At 49.7% G+C, this 20335-nt stretch overlaps 24 non-coding genes across 24 annotated transcripts; 16 read left to right on the forward strand and 8 right to left on the reverse strand.

Annotated features, from left to right (window-relative positions):
- The first annotated feature begins 325 nt into the window (after positions 1-325).
- On the forward strand, positions 326-397 carry Trnap-ugg. Its single transcript has one exon. It is a non-coding gene; the product is annotated as a tRNA-Pro (tRNA).
- Positions 398-998: 601 nt separating this feature from the next.
- On the reverse strand, positions 999-1071 carry Trnav-uac. The gene has a single exon. It is a non-coding gene; the product is annotated as a tRNA-Val (tRNA).
- Positions 1072-1306: 235 nt separating this feature from the next.
- Positions 1307-1378, forward strand: Trnap-cgg. Its single transcript has one exon. It is a non-coding gene; the product is annotated as a tRNA-Pro (tRNA).
- A 1641-nt stretch (positions 1379-3019) lies between these two features.
- Trnap-ugg lies at positions 3020-3091 on the forward strand. Its single transcript has one exon. It is a non-coding gene; the product is annotated as a tRNA-Pro (tRNA).
- Positions 3092-3692: 601 nt separating this feature from the next.
- Positions 3693-3765, reverse strand: Trnav-uac. Its single transcript has one exon. It is a non-coding gene; the product is annotated as a tRNA-Val (tRNA).
- Positions 3766-4000: 235 nt separating this feature from the next.
- Trnap-cgg lies at positions 4001-4072 on the forward strand. Its single transcript has one exon. It is a non-coding gene; the product is annotated as a tRNA-Pro (tRNA).
- A 1640-nt stretch (positions 4073-5712) lies between these two features.
- Positions 5713-5784, forward strand: Trnap-ugg. The gene has a single exon. It is a non-coding gene; the product is annotated as a tRNA-Pro (tRNA).
- Positions 5785-6385: 601 nt separating this feature from the next.
- On the reverse strand, positions 6386-6458 carry Trnav-uac. Its single transcript has one exon. It is a non-coding gene; the product is annotated as a tRNA-Val (tRNA).
- A 235-nt stretch (positions 6459-6693) lies between these two features.
- Trnap-cgg lies at positions 6694-6765 on the forward strand. The gene has a single exon. It is a non-coding gene; the product is annotated as a tRNA-Pro (tRNA).
- A 1641-nt stretch (positions 6766-8406) lies between these two features.
- On the forward strand, positions 8407-8478 carry Trnap-ugg. Its single transcript has one exon. It is a non-coding gene; the product is annotated as a tRNA-Pro (tRNA).
- A 601-nt stretch (positions 8479-9079) lies between these two features.
- On the reverse strand, positions 9080-9152 carry Trnav-uac. The gene has a single exon. It is a non-coding gene; the product is annotated as a tRNA-Val (tRNA).
- A 235-nt stretch (positions 9153-9387) lies between these two features.
- Trnap-cgg lies at positions 9388-9459 on the forward strand. The gene has a single exon. It is a non-coding gene; the product is annotated as a tRNA-Pro (tRNA).
- A 1641-nt stretch (positions 9460-11100) lies between these two features.
- On the forward strand, positions 11101-11172 carry Trnap-ugg. Its single transcript has one exon. It is a non-coding gene; the product is annotated as a tRNA-Pro (tRNA).
- A 601-nt stretch (positions 11173-11773) lies between these two features.
- Trnav-uac lies at positions 11774-11846 on the reverse strand. The gene has a single exon. It is a non-coding gene; the product is annotated as a tRNA-Val (tRNA).
- Positions 11847-12081: 235 nt separating this feature from the next.
- Positions 12082-12153, forward strand: Trnap-cgg. Its single transcript has one exon. It is a non-coding gene; the product is annotated as a tRNA-Pro (tRNA).
- A 1640-nt stretch (positions 12154-13793) lies between these two features.
- On the forward strand, positions 13794-13865 carry Trnap-ugg. The gene has a single exon. It is a non-coding gene; the product is annotated as a tRNA-Pro (tRNA).
- Positions 13866-14466: 601 nt separating this feature from the next.
- On the reverse strand, positions 14467-14539 carry Trnav-uac. The gene has a single exon. It is a non-coding gene; the product is annotated as a tRNA-Val (tRNA).
- Positions 14540-14774: 235 nt separating this feature from the next.
- On the forward strand, positions 14775-14846 carry Trnap-cgg. The gene has a single exon. It is a non-coding gene; the product is annotated as a tRNA-Pro (tRNA).
- Positions 14847-16486: 1640 nt separating this feature from the next.
- On the forward strand, positions 16487-16558 carry Trnap-ugg. Its single transcript has one exon. It is a non-coding gene; the product is annotated as a tRNA-Pro (tRNA).
- A 601-nt stretch (positions 16559-17159) lies between these two features.
- Trnav-uac lies at positions 17160-17232 on the reverse strand. Its single transcript has one exon. It is a non-coding gene; the product is annotated as a tRNA-Val (tRNA).
- Positions 17233-17467: 235 nt separating this feature from the next.
- Positions 17468-17539, forward strand: Trnap-cgg. Its single transcript has one exon. It is a non-coding gene; the product is annotated as a tRNA-Pro (tRNA).
- A 1641-nt stretch (positions 17540-19180) lies between these two features.
- Positions 19181-19252, forward strand: Trnap-ugg. The gene has a single exon. It is a non-coding gene; the product is annotated as a tRNA-Pro (tRNA).
- Positions 19253-19853: 601 nt separating this feature from the next.
- Trnav-uac lies at positions 19854-19926 on the reverse strand. The gene has a single exon. It is a non-coding gene; the product is annotated as a tRNA-Val (tRNA).
- Positions 19927-20161: 235 nt separating this feature from the next.
- On the forward strand, positions 20162-20233 carry Trnap-cgg. The gene has a single exon. It is a non-coding gene; the product is annotated as a tRNA-Pro (tRNA).
- The last annotated feature ends 102 nt before the right edge of the window (positions 20234-20335 follow it).

The following is a 20335-nucleotide window of genomic DNA, read 5'->3' on the forward strand; positions in this document are numbered from 1 at the left end:
AGTATCCGTCTTCTGGAAATTTTGCTTGCAGTATATTGTGCAATCTTTTCGTTATGAGTTGGTGCTTGGTTTCCCGATGTTCTTTTGTTTAGTGCATTCGCCTTCTCTTAACCCTGAGAAACCACATACCGAAACTGAGGCACTGCCGGCTGTTCATAAGCAGTGCTCGATGCAGTTATTTCGCTTTTTATTCGTTGCCTTTAATATTCTTCTCATCAGTGGTGAGTGCTGCCTGCAGAAAGCGTTTATCTTGCGAATTCACGTGAAAGTTTGTGTTCCCTGTGAGGCGCACTACTTGGGATTAACTTGACTGCTCCAGCCAGGTGGCTCGTTGGTCTAGGGGTATGATTCCTGCTTTGGGTGCAGGAGATCCCGGGTTCAAATCCCGGACGAGCCCTGCCATTTTGACCGTGCTGAAGAGTAGGTGGAACTCAGCCCCGGTTGCAGCTCCTCAATGAAGAGTAGACGCCTGTTATAGCACGTGGATATAACAAGAATGCGGCACCAGTAAAGTACGTAGGTGGAATTCGGTAGAAAAGCAGACGGTAATTTTGCATGCAACGGAAAACAAGGTTGTCTTTGCGGGATATGTGCACCGTGAGTGGAGATTCAGCTTAATTGTGCGACAGTCTACCCTCATCTTACTAGCGACGGCAACAACCAAGGGGTGGCATGTAAGATTGAGCGTGGCTAAGAGTTTCTCATTATTAGTTAGCATCACACTTTGACAGAGCTGTGACAAGGCGAGTAGGGTGAGCTCAGGAAAGCCAGTAGCAAGCGCACTTGAAGTAGCCCTGAAGAACCGGATTATAAATTTTGCCAGCCATAATGGAGCTAGGGGCGTTCTCAGTTACCAAATACCGGTGCAATAAGAGAGCAACAGTATTTGACCGTAAAATGACGCCATATCCGTCTAGCATACGACATTGCTTGTCTCTGCATACGCGGACGTGAGGTCATCTCGGAAATGAAATCCGAAATATAGGTTAAAATTGTTGTGTTCGCGACCGGGATCGAACCGGGGACCTTCTGCGTGTAAAGCAGACGTGATAACCGCTACACCACGGAAACGACGGTTCTTTTCATGTACCACCCGGAGACTCGTAATAGCAACAGTTTGTCTTCTGTGTTAGCAAGGGCATCGGCTATGAGCTCCCTCCGATTCGTGAAGTTCCTGTAGTAAAAGACGTCGATGGAAACAACCCAACCGCGACAGACAGGGAGAACGCTGGCTGAGCTGCAGCCCTACATGGTGAGACCATCAAAGGTGGCGTCATTCACATGCAGTGCGTTGTCGGAACGAATAGGCTCGTTGGTCTAGGGGTATGATTCCTGCTTCGGGTGCAGGAGGTCCCGGGTTCAAATCCCGGGCGAGCCCTTGCGTTTTGTACAACGGTGCGGTAACAAATCGCATGGCGGCGGCTGTTTCGCGCATTTCCAGGCCTCCAAGTCAGCGCTAAAATCCGACAACCAGTTCTGAAACCGTTTCATGTTTCATTTGAGCCATGTGCACCCTGCTGATGGAACGTTTGAAGTTGATTTAAATGGTCACAGTAGAGATCGTAGCAAGTGTCTTGCTGAGTGCGACGAAAACGGGTTTCCGCCCGCAATCGAGCCGGGGACCTTCTGCGTGTTAGGCACGGCGCCTGGGCTCGGCGGCAGCTGCTGCTCTTTCCTTCCTTACGAGATACCGTCGATTCGCGCAGTCGTTATTGCAAAAGATGTCACCAAAGGCAATCGCTTCGTTAGCGGCACGGTGCCTGGGCTCGGCGGCAGCTCTACATGGAGGCACCAGCAGCCCAGCCAGGCCGCCGCCGGCACCGGTGCGCCACAGCCCAAGGAGTCGGCGGCCGCCCTGCAATGCCCCTGTCGTTGCATATTCCACCCGCCTCATATCCTCCCCATGTCTGACTCACTGCCCCAAATGACACTGCAGTGGACGTGTTTATTACTATCGCTTTTGGAAGAACCAAGGCGCAGTATTCTAGTGTCGAACCGGTACTGCAAATTGGGATTAAGCAAAAATTTATTGTGTGGTCGAGCGACAGCTTCGGCTCGCTCTTCCTACATGATCGCTTCTTGTGCGGAATAATTCCTAGCTCGCCGATGGCTTCAGAGTTGGTCTTCTCGAAGTTTTGCTTTCGCACTGCATTCCGCAATCTTTTCGTTATGAGTTGTGTGCTTCGGTTTCCCGACTTTCTTGTGTTTAGTGCGTTTGGCTTCTCTTAACCCTTAGCCACCGCTTGCCGAAATTTCCACACTATCATCTGTCGATCTGCAGAGCTCGATGAAGGCATCGCGGCCGTTCCTGAGCTCGTGGAACGGTCGAATCTGTAGTTGTTTCCAGATCTCTCCCACACAACGGCCTCCCAGAAGCTTGGATTACAGAAGTACGCCACTACTCCCAGCCGGAGATTCACGATTGAAAGCAGAATGACATGAGCTACACGCAGCTCCGATTTTTTTTTTTTGTGTCTGACCTACTTTGAAAGACTTTGTAGTCGATTTACTTACTACTATCGCTGTTGGAAACCAGGTGATAACCGCACAGTATTCTAGAGACGATGAGGTAATGAAAATTTAGAATAAGTAAAACAGTATCAAAAGAAGTTGTGTGGTGGAGCAGCACATGCAATTCACGCTTCCTAGATATTCGTTACTGCATAGAATAATTCTTTTGTCTGCGGCGTCTTCAGTATCCGTCTTCTGGAAATTTTGCTTGCAGTATATTGTGCAATCTTTTCGTTATGAGTTGGTGCTTGGTTTCCCGATGTTCTTTTGTTTAGTGCATTCGCCTTCTCTTAACCCTGAGAAACCACATACCGAAACTGAGGCACTGCCGGCTGTTCATAAGCAGTGCTCGATGCAGTTATTTCGCTTTTTATTCGTTGCCTTTAATATTCTTCTCATCAGTGGTGAGTGCTGCCTGCAGAAAGCGTTTATCTTGCGAATTCACGTGAAAGTTTGTGTTCCCTGTGAGGCGCACTACTTGGGATTAACTTGACTGCTCCAGCCAGGTGGCTCGTTGGTCTAGGGGTATGATTCCTGCTTTGGGTGCAGGAGATCCCGGGTTCAAATCCCGGACGAGCCCTGCCATTTTGACCGTGCTGAAGAGTAGGTGGAACTCAGCCCCGGTTGCAGCTCCTCAATGAAGAGTAGACGCCTGTTATAGCACGTGGATATAACAAGAATGCGGCACCAGTAAAGTACGTAGGTGGAATTCGGTAGAAAAGCAGACGGTAATTTTGCATGCAACGGAAAACAAGGTTGTCTTTGCGGGATATGTGCACCGTGAGTGGAGATTCAGCTTAATTGTGCGACAGTCTACCCTCATCTTACTAGCGACGGCAACAACCAAGGGGTGGCATGTAAGATTGAGCGTGGCTAAGAGTTTCTCATTATTAGTTAGCATCACACTTTGACAGAGCTGTGACAAGGCGAGTAGGGTGAGCTCAGGAAAGCCAGTAGCAAGCGCACTTGAAGTAGCCCTGAAGAACCGGATTATAAATTTTGCCAGCCATAATGGAGCTAGGGGCGTTCTCAGTTACCAAATACCGGTGCAATAAGAGAGCAACAGTATTTGACCGTAAAATGACGCCATATCCGTCTAGCATACGACATTGCTTGTCTCTGCATACGCGGACGTGAGGTCATCTCGGAAATGAAATCCGAAATATAGGTTAAAATTGTTGTGTTCGCGACCGGGATCGAACCGGGGACCTTCTGCGTGTAAAGCAGACGTGATAACCGCTACACCACGGAAACGACGGTTCTTTTCATGTACCACCCGGAGACTCGTAATAGCAACAGTTTGTCTTCTGTGTTAGCAAGGGCATCGGCTATGAGCTCCCTCCGATTCGTGAAGTTCCTGTAGTAAAAGACGTCGATGGAAACAACCCAACCGCGACAGACAGGGAGAACGCTGGCTGAGCTGCAGCCCTACATGGTGAGACCATCAAAGGTGGCGTCATTCACATGCAGTGCGTTTTCGGAACGAATAGGCTCGTTGGTCTAGGGGTATGATTCCTGCTTCGGGTGCAGGAGGTCCCGGGTTCAAATCCCGGGCGAGCCCTTGCGTTTTGTACAACGGTGCGGTAACAAATCGCATGGCGGCGGCTGTTTCGCGCATTTCCAGGCCTCCAAGTCAGCGCTAAAATCCGACAACCAGTTCTGAAACCGTTTCATGTTTCATTTGAGCCATGTGCACCCTGCTGATGGAACGTTTGAAGTTGATTTAAATGGTCACAGTAGAGATCGTAGCAAGTGTCTTGCTGAGTGCGACGAAAACGGGTTTCCGCCCGCAATCGAGCCGGGGACCTTCTGCGTGTTAGGCACGGCGCCTGGGCTCGGCGGCAGCTGCTGCTCTTTCCTTCCTTACGAGATACCGTCGATTCGCGCAGTCGTTATTGCAAAAGATGTCACCAAAGGCAATCGCTTCGTTAGCGGCACGGTGCCTGGGCTCGGCGGCAGCTCTACATGGAGGCACCAGCAGCCCAGCCAGGCCGCCGCCGGCACCGGTGCGCCACAGCCCAAGGAGTCGGCGGCCGCCCTGCAATGCCCCTGTCGTTGCATATTCCACCCGCCTCATATCCTCCCCATGTCTGACTCACTGCCCCAAATGACACTGCAGTGGACGTGTTTATTACTATCGCTTTTGGAAGAACCAAGGCGCAGTATTCTAGTGTCGAACCGGTACTGCAAATTGGGATTAAGCAAAAATTTATTGTGTGGTCGAGCGACAGCTTCGGCTCGCTCTTCCTACATGATCGCTTCTTGTGCGGAATAATTCCTAGCTCGCCGATGGCTTCAGAGTTGGTCTTCTCGAAGTTTTGCTTTCGCACTGCATTCCGCAATCTTTTCGTTATGAGTTGTGTGCTTCGGTTTCCCGACTTTCTTGTGTTTAGTGCGTTTGGCTTCTCTTAACCCTTAGCCACCGCTTGCCGAAATTTCCACACTATCATCTGTCGATCTGCAGAGCTCGATGAAGGCATCGCGGCCGTTCCTGAGCTCGTGGAACGGTCGAATCTGTAGTTGTTTCCAGATCTCTCCCACACAACGGCCTCCCAGAAGCTTGGATTACAGAAGTACGCCACTACTCCCAGCCGGAGATTCACGATTGAAAGCAGAATGACATGAGCTACACGCAGCTCCGATTTTTTTTTTTGTGTCTGACCTACTTTGAAAGACTTTGTAGTCGATTTACTTACTACTATCGCTGTTGGAAACCAGGTGATAACCGCACAGTATTCTAGAGACGATGAGGTAATGAAAATTTAGAATAAGTAAAACAGTATCAAAAGAAGTTGTGTGGTGGAGCAGCACATGCAATTCACGCTTCCTAGATATTCGTTACTGCATAGAATAATTCTTTTGTCTGCGGCGTCTTCAGTATCCGTCTTCTGGAAATTTTGCTTGCAGTATATTGTGCAATCTTTTCGTTATGAGTTGGTGCTTGGTTTCCCGATGTTCTTTTGTTTAGTGCATTCGCCTTCTCTTAACCCTGAGAAACCACATACCGAAACTGAGGCACTGCCGGCTGTTCATAAGCAGTGCTCGATGCAGTTATTTCGCTTTTTATTCGTTGCCTTTAATATTCTTCTCATCAGTGGTGAGTGCTGCCTGCAGAAAGCGTTTATCTTGCGAATTCACGTGAAAGTTTGTGTTCCCTGTGAGGCGCACTACTTGGGATTAACTTGACTGCTCCAGCCAGGTGGCTCGTTGGTCTAGGGGTATGATTCCTGCTTTGGGTGCAGGAGATCCCGGGTTCAAATCCCGGACGAGCCCTGCCATTTTGACCGTGCTGAAGAGTAGGTGGAACTCAGCCCCGGTTGCAGCTCCTCAATGAAGAGTAGACGCCTGTTATAGCACGTGGATATAACAAGAATGCGGCACCAGTAAAGTACGTAGGTGGAATTCGGTAGAAAAGCAGACGGTAATTTTGCATGCAACGGAAAACAAGGTTGTCTTTGCGGGATATGTGCACCGTGAGTGGAGATTCAGCTTAATTGTGCGACAGTCTACCCTCATCTTACTAGCGACGGCAACAACCAAGGGGTGGCATGTAAGATTGAGCGTGGCTAAGAGTTTCTCATTATTAGTTAGCATCACACTTTGACAGAGCTGTGACAAGGCGAGTAGGGTGAGCTCAGGAAAGCCAGTAGCAAGCGCACTTGAAGTAGCCCTGAAGAACCGGATTATAAATTTTGCCAGCCATAATGGAGCTAGGGGCGTTCTCAGTTACCAAATACCGGTGCAATAAGAGAGCAACAGTATTTGACCGTAAAATGACGCCATATCCGTCTAGCATACGACATTGCTTGTCTCTGCATACGCGGACGTGAGGTCATCTCGGAAATGAAATCCGAAATATAGGTTAAAATTGTTGTGTTCGCGACCGGGATCGAACCGGGGACCTTCTGCGTGTAAAGCAGACGTGATAACCGCTACACCACGGAAACGACGGTTCTTTTCATGTACCACCCGGAGACTCGTAATAGCAACAGTTTGTCTTCTGTGTTAGCAAGGGCATCGGCTATGAGCTCCCTCCGATTCGTGAAGTTCCTGTAGTAAAAGACGTCGATGGAAACAACCCAACCGCGACAGACAGGGAGAACGCTGGCTGAGCTGCAGCCCTACATGGTGAGACCATCAAAGGTGGCGTCATTCACATGCAGTGCGTTGTCGGAACGAATAGGCTCGTTGGTCTAGGGGTATGATTCCTGCTTCGGGTGCAGGAGGTCCCGGGTTCAAATCCCGGGCGAGCCCTTGCGTTTTGTACAACGGTGCGGTAACAAATCGCATGGCGGCGGCTGTTTCGCGCATTTCCAGGCCTCCAAGTCAGCGCTAAAATCCGACAACCAGTTCTGAAACCGTTTCATGTTTCATTTGAGCCATGTGCACCCTGCTGATGGAACGTTTGAAGTTGATTTAAATGGTCACAGTAGAGATCGTAGCAAGTGTCTTGCTGAGTGCGACGAAAACGGGTTTCCGCCCGCAATCGAGCCGGGGACCTTCTGCGTGTTAGGCACGGCGCCTGGGCTCGGCGGCAGCTGCTGCTCTTTCCTTCCTTACGAGATACCGTCGATTCGCGCAGTCGTTATTGCAAAAGATGTCACCAAAGGCAATCGCTTCGTTAGCGGCACGGTGCCTGGGCTCGGCGGCAGCTCTACATGGAGGCACCAGCAGCCCAGCCAGGCCGCCGCCGGCACCGGTGCGCCACAGCCCAAGGAGTCGGCGGCCGCCCTGCAATGCCCCTGTCGTTGCATATTCCACCCGCCTCATATCCTCCCCATGTCTGACTCACTGCCCCAAATGACACTGCAGTGGACGTGTTTATTACTATCGCTTTTGGAAGAACCAAGGCGCAGTATTCTAGTGTCGAACCGGTACTGCAAATTGGGATTAAGCAAAAATTTATTGTGTGGTCGAGCGACAGCTTCGGCTCGCTCTTCCTACATGATCGCTTCTTGTGCGGAATAATTCCTAGCTCGCCGATGGCTTCAGAGTTGGTCTTCTCGAAGTTTTGCTTTCGCACTGCATTCCGCAATCTTTTCGTTATGAGTTGTGTGCTTCGGTTTCCCGACTTTCTTGTGTTTAGTGCGTTTGGCTTCTCTTAACCCTTAGCCACCGCTTGCCGAAATTTCCACACTATCATCTGTCGATCTGCAGAGCTCGATGAAGGCATCGCGGCCGTTCCTGAGCTCGTGGAACGGTCGAATCTGTAGTTGTTTCCAGATCTCTCCCACACAACGGCCTCCCAGAAGCTTGGATTACAGAAGTACGCCACTACTCCCAGCCGGAGATTCACGATTGAAAGCAGAATGACATGAGCTACACGCAGCTCCGATTTTTTTTTTTTGTGTCTGACCTACTTTGAAAGACTTTGTAGTCGATTTACTTACTACTATCGCTGTTGGAAACCAGGTGATAACCGCACAGTATTCTAGAGACGATGAGGTAATGAAAATTTAGAATAAGTAAAACAGTATCAAAAGAAGTTGTGTGGTGGAGCAGCACATGCAATTCACGCTTCCTAGATATTCGTTACTGCATAGAATAATTCTTTTGTCTGCGGCGTCTTCAGTATCCGTCTTCTGGAAATTTTGCTTGCAGTATATTGTGCAATCTTTTCGTTATGAGTTGGTGCTTGGTTTCCCGATGTTCTTTTGTTTAGTGCATTCGCCTTCTCTTAACCCTGAGAAACCACATACCGAAACTGAGGCACTGCCGGCTGTTCATAAGCAGTGCTCGATGCAGTTATTTCGCTTTTTATTCGTTGCCTTTAATATTCTTCTCATCAGTGGTGAGTGCTGCCTGCAGAAAGCGTTTATCTTGCGAATTCACGTGAAAGTTTGTGTTCCCTGTGAGGCGCACTACTTGGGATTAACTTGACTGCTCCAGCCAGGTGGCTCGTTGGTCTAGGGGTATGATTCCTGCTTTGGGTGCAGGAGATCCCGGGTTCAAATCCCGGACGAGCCCTGCCATTTTGACCGTGCTGAAGAGTAGGTGGAACTCAGCCCCGGTTGCAGCTCCTCAATGAAGAGTAGACGCCTGTTATAGCACGTGGATATAACAAGAATGCGGCACCAGTAAAGTACGTAGGTGGAATTCGGTAGAAAAGCAGACGGTAATTTTGCATGCAACGGAAAACAAGGTTGTCTTTGCGGGATATGTGCACCGTGAGTGGAGATTCAGCTTAATTGTGCGACAGTCTACCCTCATCTTACTAGCGACGGCAACAACCAAGGGGTGGCATGTAAGATTGAGCGTGGCTAAGAGTTTCTCATTATTAGTTAGCATCACACTTTGACAGAGCTGTGACAAGGCGAGTAGGGTGAGCTCAGGAAAGCCAGTAGCAAGCGCACTTGAAGTAGCCCTGAAGAACCGGATTATAAATTTTGCCAGCCATAATGGAGCTAGGGGCGTTCTCAGTTACCAAATACCGGTGCAATAAGAGAGCAACAGTATTTGACCGTAAAATGACGCCATATCCGTCTAGCATACGACATTGCTTGTCTCTGCATACGCGGACGTGAGGTCATCTCGGAAATGAAATCCGAAATATAGGTTAAAATTGTTGTGTTCGCGACCGGGATCGAACCGGGGACCTTCTGCGTGTAAAGCAGACGTGATAACCGCTACACCACGGAAACGACGGTTCTTTTCATGTACCACCCGGAGACTCGTAATAGCAACAGTTTGTCTTCTGTGTTAGCAAGGGCATCGGCTATGAGCTCCCTCCGATTCGTGAAGTTCCTGTAGTAAAAGACGTCGATGGAAACAACCCAACCGCGACAGACAGGGAGAACGCTGGCTGAGCTGCAGCCCTACATGGTGAGACCATCAAAGGTGGCGTCATTCACATGCAGTGCGTTGTCGGAACGAATAGGCTCGTTGGTCTAGGGGTATGATTCCTGCTTCGGGTGCAGGAGGTCCCGGGTTCAAATCCCGGGCGAGCCCTTGCGTTTTGTACAACGGTGCGGTAACAAATCGCATGGCGGCGGCTGTTTCGCGCATTTCCAGGCCTCCAAGTCAGCGCTAAAATCCGACAACCAGTTCTGAAACCGTTTCATGTTTCATTTGAGCCATGTGCACCCTGCTGATGGAACGTTTGAAGTTGATTTAAATGGTCACAGTAGAGATCGTAGCAAGTGTCTTGCTGAGTGCGACGAAAACGGGTTTCCGCCCGCAATCGAGCCGGGGACCTTCTGCGTGTTAGGCACGGCGCCTGGGCTCGGCGGCAGCTGCTGCTCTTTCCTTCCTTACGAGATACCGTCGATTCGCGCAGTCGTTATTGCAAAAGATGTCACCAAAGGCAATCGCTTCGTTAGCGGCACGGTGCCTGGGCTCGGCGGCAGCTCTACATGGAGGCACCAGCAGCCCAGCCAGGCCGCCGCCGGCACCGGTGCGCCACAGCCCAAGGAGTCGGCGGCCGCCCTGCAATGCCCCTGTCGTTGCATATTCCACCCGCCTCATATCCTCCCCATGTCTGACTCACTGCCCCAAATGACACTGCAGTGGACGTGTTTATTACTATCGCTTTTGGAAGAACCAAGGCGCAGTATTCTAGTGTCGAACCGGTACTGCAAATTGGGATTAAGCAAAAATTTATTGTGTGGTCGAGCGACAGCTTCGGCTCGCTCTTCCTACATGATCGCTTCTTGTGCGGAATAATTCCTAGCTCGCCGATGGCTTCAGAGTTGGTCTTCTCGAAGTTTTGCTTTCGCACTGCATTCCGCAATCTTTTCGTTATGAGTTGTGTGCTTCGGTTTCCCGACTTTCTTGTGTTTAGTGCGTTTGGCTTCTCTTAACCCTTAGCCACCGCTTGCCGAAATTTCCACACTATCATCTGTCGATCTGCAGAGCTCGATGAAGGCATCGCGGCCGTTCCTGAGCTCGTGGAACGGTCGAATCTGTAGTTGTTTCCAGATCTCTCCCACACAACGGCCTCCCAGAAGCTTGGATTACAGAAGTACGCCACTACTCCCAGCCGGAGATTCACGATTGAAAGCAGAATGACATGAGCTACACGCAGCTCCGATTTTTTTTTTTTGTGTCTGACCTACTTTGAAAGACTTTGTAGTCGATTTACTTACTACTATCGCTGTTGGAAACCAGGTGATAACCGCACAGTATTCTAGAGACGATGAGGTAATGAAAATTTAGAATAAGTAAAACAGTATCAAAAGAAGTTGTGTGGTGGAGCAGCACATGCAATTCACGCTTCCTAGATATTCGTTACTGCATAGAATAATTCTTTTGTCTGCGGCGTCTTCAGTATCCGTCTTCTGGAAATTTTGCTTGCAGTATATTGTGCAATCTTTTCGTTATGAGTTGGTGCTTGGTTTCCCGATGTTCTTTTGTTTAGTGCATTCGCCTTCTCTTAACCCTGAGAAACCACATACCGAAACTGAGGCACTGCCGGCTGTTCATAAGCAGTGCTCGATGCAGTTATTTCGCTTTTTATTCGTTGCCTTTAATATTCTTCTCATCAGTGGTGAGTGCTGCCTGCAGAAAGCGTTTATCTTGCGAATTCACGTGAAAGTTTGTGTTCCCTGTGAGGCGCACTACTTGGGATTAACTTGACTGCTCCAGCCAGGTGGCTCGTTGGTCTAGGGGTATGATTCCTGCTTTGGGTGCAGGAGATCCCGGGTTCAAATCCCGGACGAGCCCTGCCATTTTGACCGTGCTGAAGAGTAGGTGGAACTCAGCCCCGGTTGCAGCTCCTCAATGAAGAGTAGACGCCTGTTATAGCACGTGGATATAACAAGAATGCGGCACCAGTAAAGTACGTAGGTGGAATTCGGTAGAAAAGCAGACGGTAATTTTGCATGCAACGGAAAACAAGGTTGTCTTTGCGGGATATGTGCACCGTGAGTGGAGATTCAGCTTAATTGTGCGACAGTCTACCCTCATCTTACTAGCGACGGCAACAACCAAGGGGTGGCATGTAAGATTGAGCGTGGCTAAGAGTTTCTCATTATTAGTTAGCATCACACTTTGACAGAGCTGTGACAAGGCGAGTAGGGTGAGCTCAGGAAAGCCAGTAGCAAGCGCACTTGAAGTAGCCCTGAAGAACCGGATTATAAATTTTGCCAGCCATAATGGAGCTAGGGGCGTTCTCAGTTACCAAATACCGGTGCAATAAGAGAGCAACAGTATTTGACCGTAAAATGACGCCATATCCGTCTAGCATACGACATTGCTTGTCTCTGCATACGCGGACGTGAGGTCATCTCGGAAATGAAATCCGAAATATAGGTTAAAATTGTTGTGTTCGCGACCGGGATCGAACCGGGGACCTTCTGCGTGTAAAGCAGACGTGATAACCGCTACACCACGGAAACGACGGTTCTTTTCATGTACCACCCGGAGACTCGTAATAGCAACAGTTTGTCTTCTGTGTTAGCAAGGGCATCGGCTATGAGCTCCCTCCGATTCGTGAAGTTCCTGTAGTAAAAGACGTCGATGGAAACAACCCAACCGCGACAGACAGGGAGAACGCTGGCTGAGCTGCAGCCCTACATGGTGAGACCATCAAAGGTGGCGTCATTCACATGCAGTGCGTTGTCGGAACGAATAGGCTCGTTGGTCTAGGGGTATGATTCCTGCTTCGGGTGCAGGAGGTCCCGGGTTCAAATCCCGGGCGAGCCCTTGCGTTTTGTACAACGGTGCGGTAACAAATCGCATGGCGGCGGCTGTTTCGCGCATTTCCAGGCCTCCAAGTCAGCGCTAAAATCCGACAACCAGTTCTGAAACCGTTTCATGTTTCATTTGAGCCATGTGCACCCTGCTGATGGAACGTTTGAAGTTGATTTAAATGGTCACAGTAGAGATCGTAGCAAGTGTCTTGCTGAGTGCGACGAAAACGGGTTTCCGCCCGCAATCGAGCCGGGGACCTTCTGCGTGTTAGGCACGGCGCCTGGGCTCGGCGGCAGCTGCTGCTCTTTCCTTCCTTACGAGATACCGTCGATTCGCGCAGTCGTTATTGCAAAAGATGTCACCAAAGGCAATCGCTTCGTTAGCGGCACGGTGCCTGGGCTCGGCGGCAGCTCTACATGGAGGCACCAGCAGCCCAGCCAGGCCGCCGCCGGCACCGGTGCGCCACAGCCCAAGGAGTCGGCGGCCGCCCTGCAATGCCCCTGTCGTTGCATATTCCACCCGCCTCATATCCTCCCCATGTCTGACTCACTGCCCCAAATGACACTGCAGTGGACGTGTTTATTACTATCGCTTTTGGAAGAACCAAGGCGCAGTATTCTAGTGTCGAACCGGTACTGCAAATTGGGATTAAGCAAAAATTTATTGTGTGGTCGAGCGACAGCTTCGGCTCGCTCTTCCTACATGATCGCTTCTTGTGCGGAATAATTCCTAGCTCGCCGATGGCTTCAGAGTTGGTCTTCTCGAAGTTTTGCTTTCGCACTGCATTCCGCAATCTTTTCGTTATGAGTTGTGTGCTTCGGTTTCCCGACTTTCTTGTGTTTAGTGCGTTTGGCTTCTCTTAACCCTTAGCCACCGCTTGCCGAAATTTCCACACTATCATCTGTCGATCTGCAGAGCTCGATGAAGGCATCGCGGCCGTTCCTGAGCTCGTGGAACGGTCGAATCTGTAGTTGTTTCCAGATCTCTCCCACACAACGGCCTCCCAGAAGCTTGGATTACAGAAGTACGCCACTACTCCCAGCCGGAGATTCACGATTGAAAGCAGAATGACATGAGCTACACGCAGCTCCGATTTTTTTTTTTGTGTCTGACCTACTTTGAAAGACTTTGTAGTCGATTTACTTACTACTATCGCTGTTGGAAACCAGGTGATAACCGCACAGTATTCTAGAGACGATGAGGTAATGAAAATTTAGAATAAGTAAAACAGTATCAAAAGAAGTTGTGTGGTGGAGCAGCACATGCAATTCACGCTTCCTAGATATTCGTTACTGCATAGAATAATTCTTTTGTCTGCGGCGTCTTCAGTATCCGTCTTCTGGAAATTTTGCTTGCAGTATATTGTGCAATCTTTTCGTTATGAGTTGGTGCTTGGTTTCCCGATGTTCTTTTGTTTAGTGCATTCGCCTTCTCTTAACCCTGAGAAACCACATACCGAAACTGAGGCACTGCCGGCTGTTCATAAGCAGTGCTCGATGCAGTTATTTCGCTTTTTATTCGTTGCCTTTAATATTCTTCTCATCAGTGGTGAGTGCTGCCTGCAGAAAGCGTTTATCTTGCGAATTCACGTGAAAGTTTGTGTTCCCTGTGAGGCGCACTACTTGGGATTAACTTGACTGCTCCAGCCAGGTGGCTCGTTGGTCTAGGGGTATGATTCCTGCTTTGGGTGCAGGAGATCCCGGGTTCAAATCCCGGACGAGCCCTGCCATTTTGACCGTGCTGAAGAGTAGGTGGAACTCAGCCCCGGTTGCAGCTCCTCAATGAAGAGTAGACGCCTGTTATAGCACGTGGATATAACAAGAATGCGGCACCAGTAAAGTACGTAGGTGGAATTCGGTAGAAAAGCAGACGGTAATTTTGCATGCAACGGAAAACAAGGTTGTCTTTGCGGGATATGTGCACCGTGAGTGGAGATTCAGCTTAATTGTGCGACAGTCTACCCTCATCTTACTAGCGACGGCAACAACCAAGGGGTGGCATGTAAGATTGAGCGTGGCTAAGAGTTTCTCATTATTAGTTAGCATCACACTTTGACAGAGCTGTGACAAGGCGAGTAGGGTGAGCTCAGGAAAGCCAGTAGCAAGCGCACTTGAAGTAGCCCTGAAGAACCGGATTATAAATTTTGCCAGCCATAATGGAGCTAGGGGCGTTCTCAGTTACCAAATACCGGTGCAATAAGAGAGCAACAGTATTTGACCGTAAAATGACGCCATATCCGTCTAGCATACGACATTGCTTGTCTCTGCATACGCGGACGTGAGGTCATCTCGGAAATGAAATCCGAAATATAGGTTAAAATTGTTGTGTTCGCGACCGGGATCGAACCGGGGACCTTCTGCGTGTAAAGCAGACGTGATAACCGCTACACCACGGAAACGACGGTTCTTTTCATGTACCACCCGGAGACTCGTAATAGCAACAGTTTGTCTTCTGTGTTAGCAAGGGCATCGGCTATGAGCTCCCTCCGATTCGTGAAGTTCCTGTAGTAAAAGACGTCGATGGAAACAACCCAACCGCGACAGACAGGGAGAACGCTGGCTGAGCTGCAGCCCTACATGGTGAGACCATCAAAGGTGGCGTCATTCACATGCAGTGCGTTTTCGGAACGAATAGGCTCGTTGGTCTAGGGGTATGATTCCTGCTTCGGGTGCAGGAGGTCCCGGGTTCAAATCCCGGGCGAGCCCTTGCGTTTTGTACAACGGTGCGGTAACAAATCGCATGGCGGCGGCTGTTTCGCGCATTTCCAGGCCTCCAAGTCAGCGCTAAAATCCGACAACCAGTTCTGAAACCGTTTCATGTTTCATTTGAGCCATGTGCACCCTGCTGATGGAACGTTTGAAGTTGATTTAAATGGTCACAGTAGAGATCGTAGCAAGTGTCTTGCTGAGTGCGACGAAAACGGGTTTCCGCCCGCAATCGAGCCGGGGACCTTCTGCGTGTTAGGCACGGCGCCTGGGCTCGGCGGCAGCTGCTGCTCTTTCCTTCCTTACGAGATACCGTCGATTCGCGCAGTCGTTATTGCAAAAGATGTCACCAAAGGCAATCGCTTCGTTAGCGGCACGGTGCCTGGGCTCGGCGGCAGCTCTACATGGAGGCACCAGCAGCCCAGCCAGGCCGCCGCCGGCACCGGTGCGCCACAGCCCAAGGAGTCGGCGGCCGCCCTGCAATGCCCCTGTCGTTGCATATTCCACCCGCCTCATATCCTCCCCATGTCTGACTCACTGCCCCAAATGACACTGCAGTGGACGTGTTTATTACTATCGCTTTTGGAAGAACCAAGGCGCAGTATTCTAGTGTCGAACCGGTACTGCAAATTGGGATTAAGCAAAAATTTATTGTGTGGTCGAGCGACAGCTTCGGCTCGCTCTTCCTACATGATCGCTTCTTGTGCGGAATAATTCCTAGCTCGCCGATGGCTTCAGAGTTGGTCTTCTCGAAGTTTTGCTTTCGCACTGCATTCCGCAATCTTTTCGTTATGAGTTGTGTGCTTCGGTTTCCCGACTTTCTTGTGTTTAGTGCGTTTGGCTTCTCTTAACCCTTAGCCACCGCTTGCCGAAATTTCCACACTATCATCTGTCGATCTGCAGAGCTCGATGAAGGCATCGCGGCCGTTCCTGAGCTCGTGGAACGGTCGAATCTGTAGTTGTTTCCAGATCTCTCCCACACAACGGCCTCCCAGAAGCTTGGATTACAGAAGTACGCCACTACTCCCAGCCGGAGATTCACGATTGAAAGCAGAATGACATGAGCTACACGCAGCTCCGATTTTTTTTTTTGTGTCTGACCTACTTTGAAAGACTTTGTAGTCGATTTACTTACTACTATCGCTGTTGGAAACCAGGTGATAACCGCACAGTATTCTAGAGACGATGAGGTAATGAAAATTTAGAATAAGTAAAACAGTATCAAAAGAAGTTGTGTGGTGGAGCAGCACATGCAATTCACGCTTCCTAGATATTCGTTACTGCATAGAATAATTCTTTTGTCTGCGGCGTCTTCAGTATCCGTCTTCTGGAAATTTTGCTTGCAGTATATTGTGCAATCTTTTCGTTATGAGTTGGTGCTTGGTTTCCCGATGTTCTTTTGTTTAGTGCATTCGCCTTCTCTTAACCCTGAGAAACCACATACCGAAACTGAGGCACTGCCGGCTGTTCATAAGCAGTGCTCGATGCAGTTATTTCGCTTTTTATTCGTTGCCTTTAATATTCTTCTCATCAGTGGTGAGTGCTGCCTGCAGAAAGCGTTTATCTTGCGAATTCACGTGAAAGTTTGTGTTCCCTGTGAGGCGCACTACTTGGGATTAACTTGACTGCTCCAGCCAGGTGGCTCGTTGGTCTAGGGGTATGATTCCTGCTTTGGGTGCAGGAGATCCCGGGTTCAAATCCCGGACGAGCCCTGCCATTTTGACCGTGCTGAAGAGTAGGTGGAACTCAGCCCCGGTTGCAGCTCCTCAATGAAGAGTAGACGCCTGTTATAGCACGTGGATATAACAAGAATGCGGCACCAGTAAAGTACGTAGGTGGAATTCGGTAGAAAAGCAGACGGTAATTTTGCATGCAACGGAAAACAAGGTTGTCTTTGCGGGATATGTGCACCGTGAGTGGAGATTCAGCTTAATTGTGCGACAGTCTACCCTCATCTTACTAGCGACGGCAACAACCAAGGGGTGGCATGTAAGATTGAGCGTGGCTAAGAGTTTCTCATTATTAGTTAGCATCACACTTTGACAGAGCTGTGACAAGGCGAGTAGGGTGAGCTCAGGAAAGCCAGTAGCAAGCGCACTTGAAGTAGCCCTGAAGAACCGGATTATAAATTTTGCCAGCCATAATGGAGCTAGGGGCGTTCTCAGTTACCAAATACCGGTGCAATAAGAGAGCAACAGTATTTGACCGTAAAATGACGCCATATCCGTCTAGCATACGACATTGCTTGTCTCTGCATACGCGGACGTGAGGTCATCTCGGAAATGAAATCCGAAATATAGGTTAAAATTGTTGTGTTCGCGCCCGGGATCGAACCGGGGACCTTCTGCGTGTAAAGCAGACGTGATAACCGCTACACCACGGAAACGACGGTTCTTTTCATGTACCACCCGGAGACTCGTAATAGCAACAGTTTGTCTTCTGTGTTAGCAAGGGCATCGGCTATGAGCTCCCTCCGATTCGTGAAGTTCCTGTAGTAAAAGACGTCGATGGAAACAACCCAACCGCGACAGACAGGGAGAACGCTGGCTGAGCTGCAGCCCTACATGGTGAGACCATCAAAGGTGGCGTCATTCACATGCAGTGCGTTTTCGGAACGAATAGGCTCGTTGGTCTAGGGGTATGATTCCTGCTTCGGGTGCAGGAGGTCCCGGGTTCAAATCCCGGGCGAGCCCTTGCGTTTTGTACAACGGTGCGGTAACAAATCGCATGGCGGCGGCTGTTTCGCGCATTTCCAGGCCTCCAAGTCAGCGCTAAAATCCGACAACCAGTTCTGAAACCGTTTCATGTTTCATTTGAGCCATGTGCACCCTGCTGATGGAACGTTTGAAGTTGATTTAAATGGTCACAGTAGAGATCGTAGCAAGTGTCTTGCTGAGTGCGACGAAAACGGGTTTCCGCCCGCAATCGAGCCGGGGACCTTCTGCGTGTTAGGCACGGCGCCTGGGCTCGGCGGCAGCTGCTGCTCTTTCCTTCCTTACGAGATACCGTCGATTCGCGCAGTCGTTATTGCAAAAGATGTCACCAAAGGCAATCGCTTCGTTAGCGGCACGGTGCCTGGGCTCGGCGGCAGCTCTACATGGAGGCACCAGCAGCCCAGCCAGGCCGCCGCCGGCACCGGTGCGCCACAGCCCAAGGAGTCGGCGGCCGCCCTGCAATGCCCCTGTCGTTGCATATTCCACCCGCCTCATATCCTCCCCATGTCTGACTCACTGCCCCAAATGACACTGCAGTGGACGTGTTTATTACTATCGCTTTTGGAAGAACCAAGGCGCAGTATTCTAGTGTCGAACCGGTACTGCAAATTGGGATTAAGCAAAAATTTATTGTGTGGTCGAGCGACAGCTTCGGCTCGCTCTTCCTACATGATCGCTTCTTGTGCGGAATAATTCCTAGCTCGCCGATGGCTTCAGAGTTGGTCTTCTCGAAGTTTTGCTTTCGCACTGCATTCCGCAATCTTTTCGTTATGAGTTGTGTGCTTCGGTTTCCCGACTTTCTTGTGTTTAGTGCGTTTGGCTTCTCTTAACCCTTAGCCACCGCTTGCCGAAATTTCCACACTATCATCTGTCGATCTGCAGAGCTCGATGAAGGCATCGCGGCCGTTCCTGAGCTCGTGGAACGGTCGAATCTGTAGTTGTTTCCAGATCTCTCCCACACAACGGCCTCCCAGAAGCTTGGATTACAGAAGTACGCCACTACTCCCAGCCGGAGATTCACGATTGAAAGCAGAATGACATGAGCTACACGCAGCTCCGATTTTTTTTTTTTGTGTCTGACCTACTTTGAAAGACTTTGTAGTCGATTTACTTACTACTATCGCTGTTGGAAACCAGGTGATAACCGCACAGTATTCTAGAGACGATGAGGTAATGAAAATTTAGAATAAGTAAAACAGTATCAAAAGAAGTTGTGTGGTGGAGCAGCACATGCAATTCACGCTTCCTAGATATTCGTTACTGCATAGAATAATTCTTTTGTCTGCGGCGTCTTCAGTATCCGTCTTCTGGAAATTTTGCTTGCAGTATATTGTGCAATCTTTTCGTTATGAGTTGGTGCTTGGTTTCCCGATGTTCTTTTGTTTAGTGCATTCGCCTTCTCTTAACCCTGAGAAACCACATACCGAAACTGAGGCACTGCCGGCTGTTCATAAGCAGTGCTCGATGCAGTTATTTCGCTTTTTATTCGTTGCCTTTAATATTCTTCTCATCAGTGGTGAGTGCTGCCTGCAGAAAGCGTTTATCTTGCGAATTCACGTGAAAGTTTGTGTTCCCTGTGAGGCGCACTACTTGGGATTAACTTGACTGCTCCAGCCAGGTGGCTCGTTGGTCTAGGGGTATGATTCCTGCTTTGGGTGCAGGAGGTCCCGGGTTCAAATCCCGGACGAGCCCTGCCATTTTGACCGTGCTGAAGAGTAGGTGGAACTCAGCCCCGGTTGCAGCTCCTCAATGAAGAGTAGACGCCTGTTATAGCACGTGGATATAACAAGAATGCGGCACCAGTAAAGTACGTAGGTGGAATTCGGTAGAAAAGCAGACGGTAATTTTGCATGCAACGGAAAACAAGGTTGTCTTTGCGGGATATGTGCACCGTGAGTGGAGATTCAGCTTAATTGTGCGACAGTCTACCCTCATCTTACTAGCGACGGCAACAACCAAGGGGTGGCATGTAAGATTGAGCGTGGCTAAGAGTTTCTCATTATTAGTTAGCATCACACTTTGACAGAGCTGTGACAAGGCGAGTAGGGTGAGCTCAGGAAAGCCAGTAGCAAGCGCACTTGAAGTAGCCCTGAAGAACCGGATTATAAATTTTGCCAGCCATAATGGAACTAGGGGCGTTCTCAGTTACCAAATACCGGTGCAATAAGAGAGCAACAGTATTTGACGGTAAAATGACGCCATATCCGTCTAGCATACGACATTGCTTGTCTCTGCATACGCGGACGTGAGGTCATCTCGGAAATGAAATCCGAAATATAGATTAAAATTGTTGTGTTAGCGCCCGGGATCGAACCGGGGACCTTCTGCGTGTAAAGCAGACGTGATAACCGCTACACCACGGAAACGACGGTTCTTTTCATGTACCACCCGGAGACTCGTAATAGCAACAGTTTGTCTTCTGTGTTAGCAAGGGCATCGGCTATGAGCTCCCTCCGATTCGTGAAGTTCCTGTAGTAAAAGACGTCGATGGAAACAACCCAACCGCGACAGACAGGGAGAACGCTGGCTGAGCTGCAGCCCTACATGGTGAGACCATCAAAGGTGGCGTCATTCACATGCAGTGCGTTTTCGGAACGAATAGGCTCGTTGGTCTAGGGGTATGATTCCTGCTTCGGGTGCAGGAGGTCCCGGGTTCAAATCCCGGGCGAGCCCTTGCGTTTTGTACAACGGTGCGGTAACAAATCGCATGGCGGCGGCTGTTTCGCGCATTTCCAGGCCTCCAAGTCAGCGCTAAAATCCGACAACCAGTTCTGA

The sequence above is a fragment of the Schistocerca piceifrons genome, unplaced genomic scaffold (genome assembly GCF_021461385.2).
Source record: "Schistocerca piceifrons isolate TAMUIC-IGC-003096 unplaced genomic scaffold, iqSchPice1.1 HiC_scaffold_527, whole genome shotgun sequence".
Lineage (NCBI taxonomy): Eukaryota > Metazoa > Arthropoda > Insecta > Orthoptera > Acrididae > Schistocerca > Schistocerca piceifrons.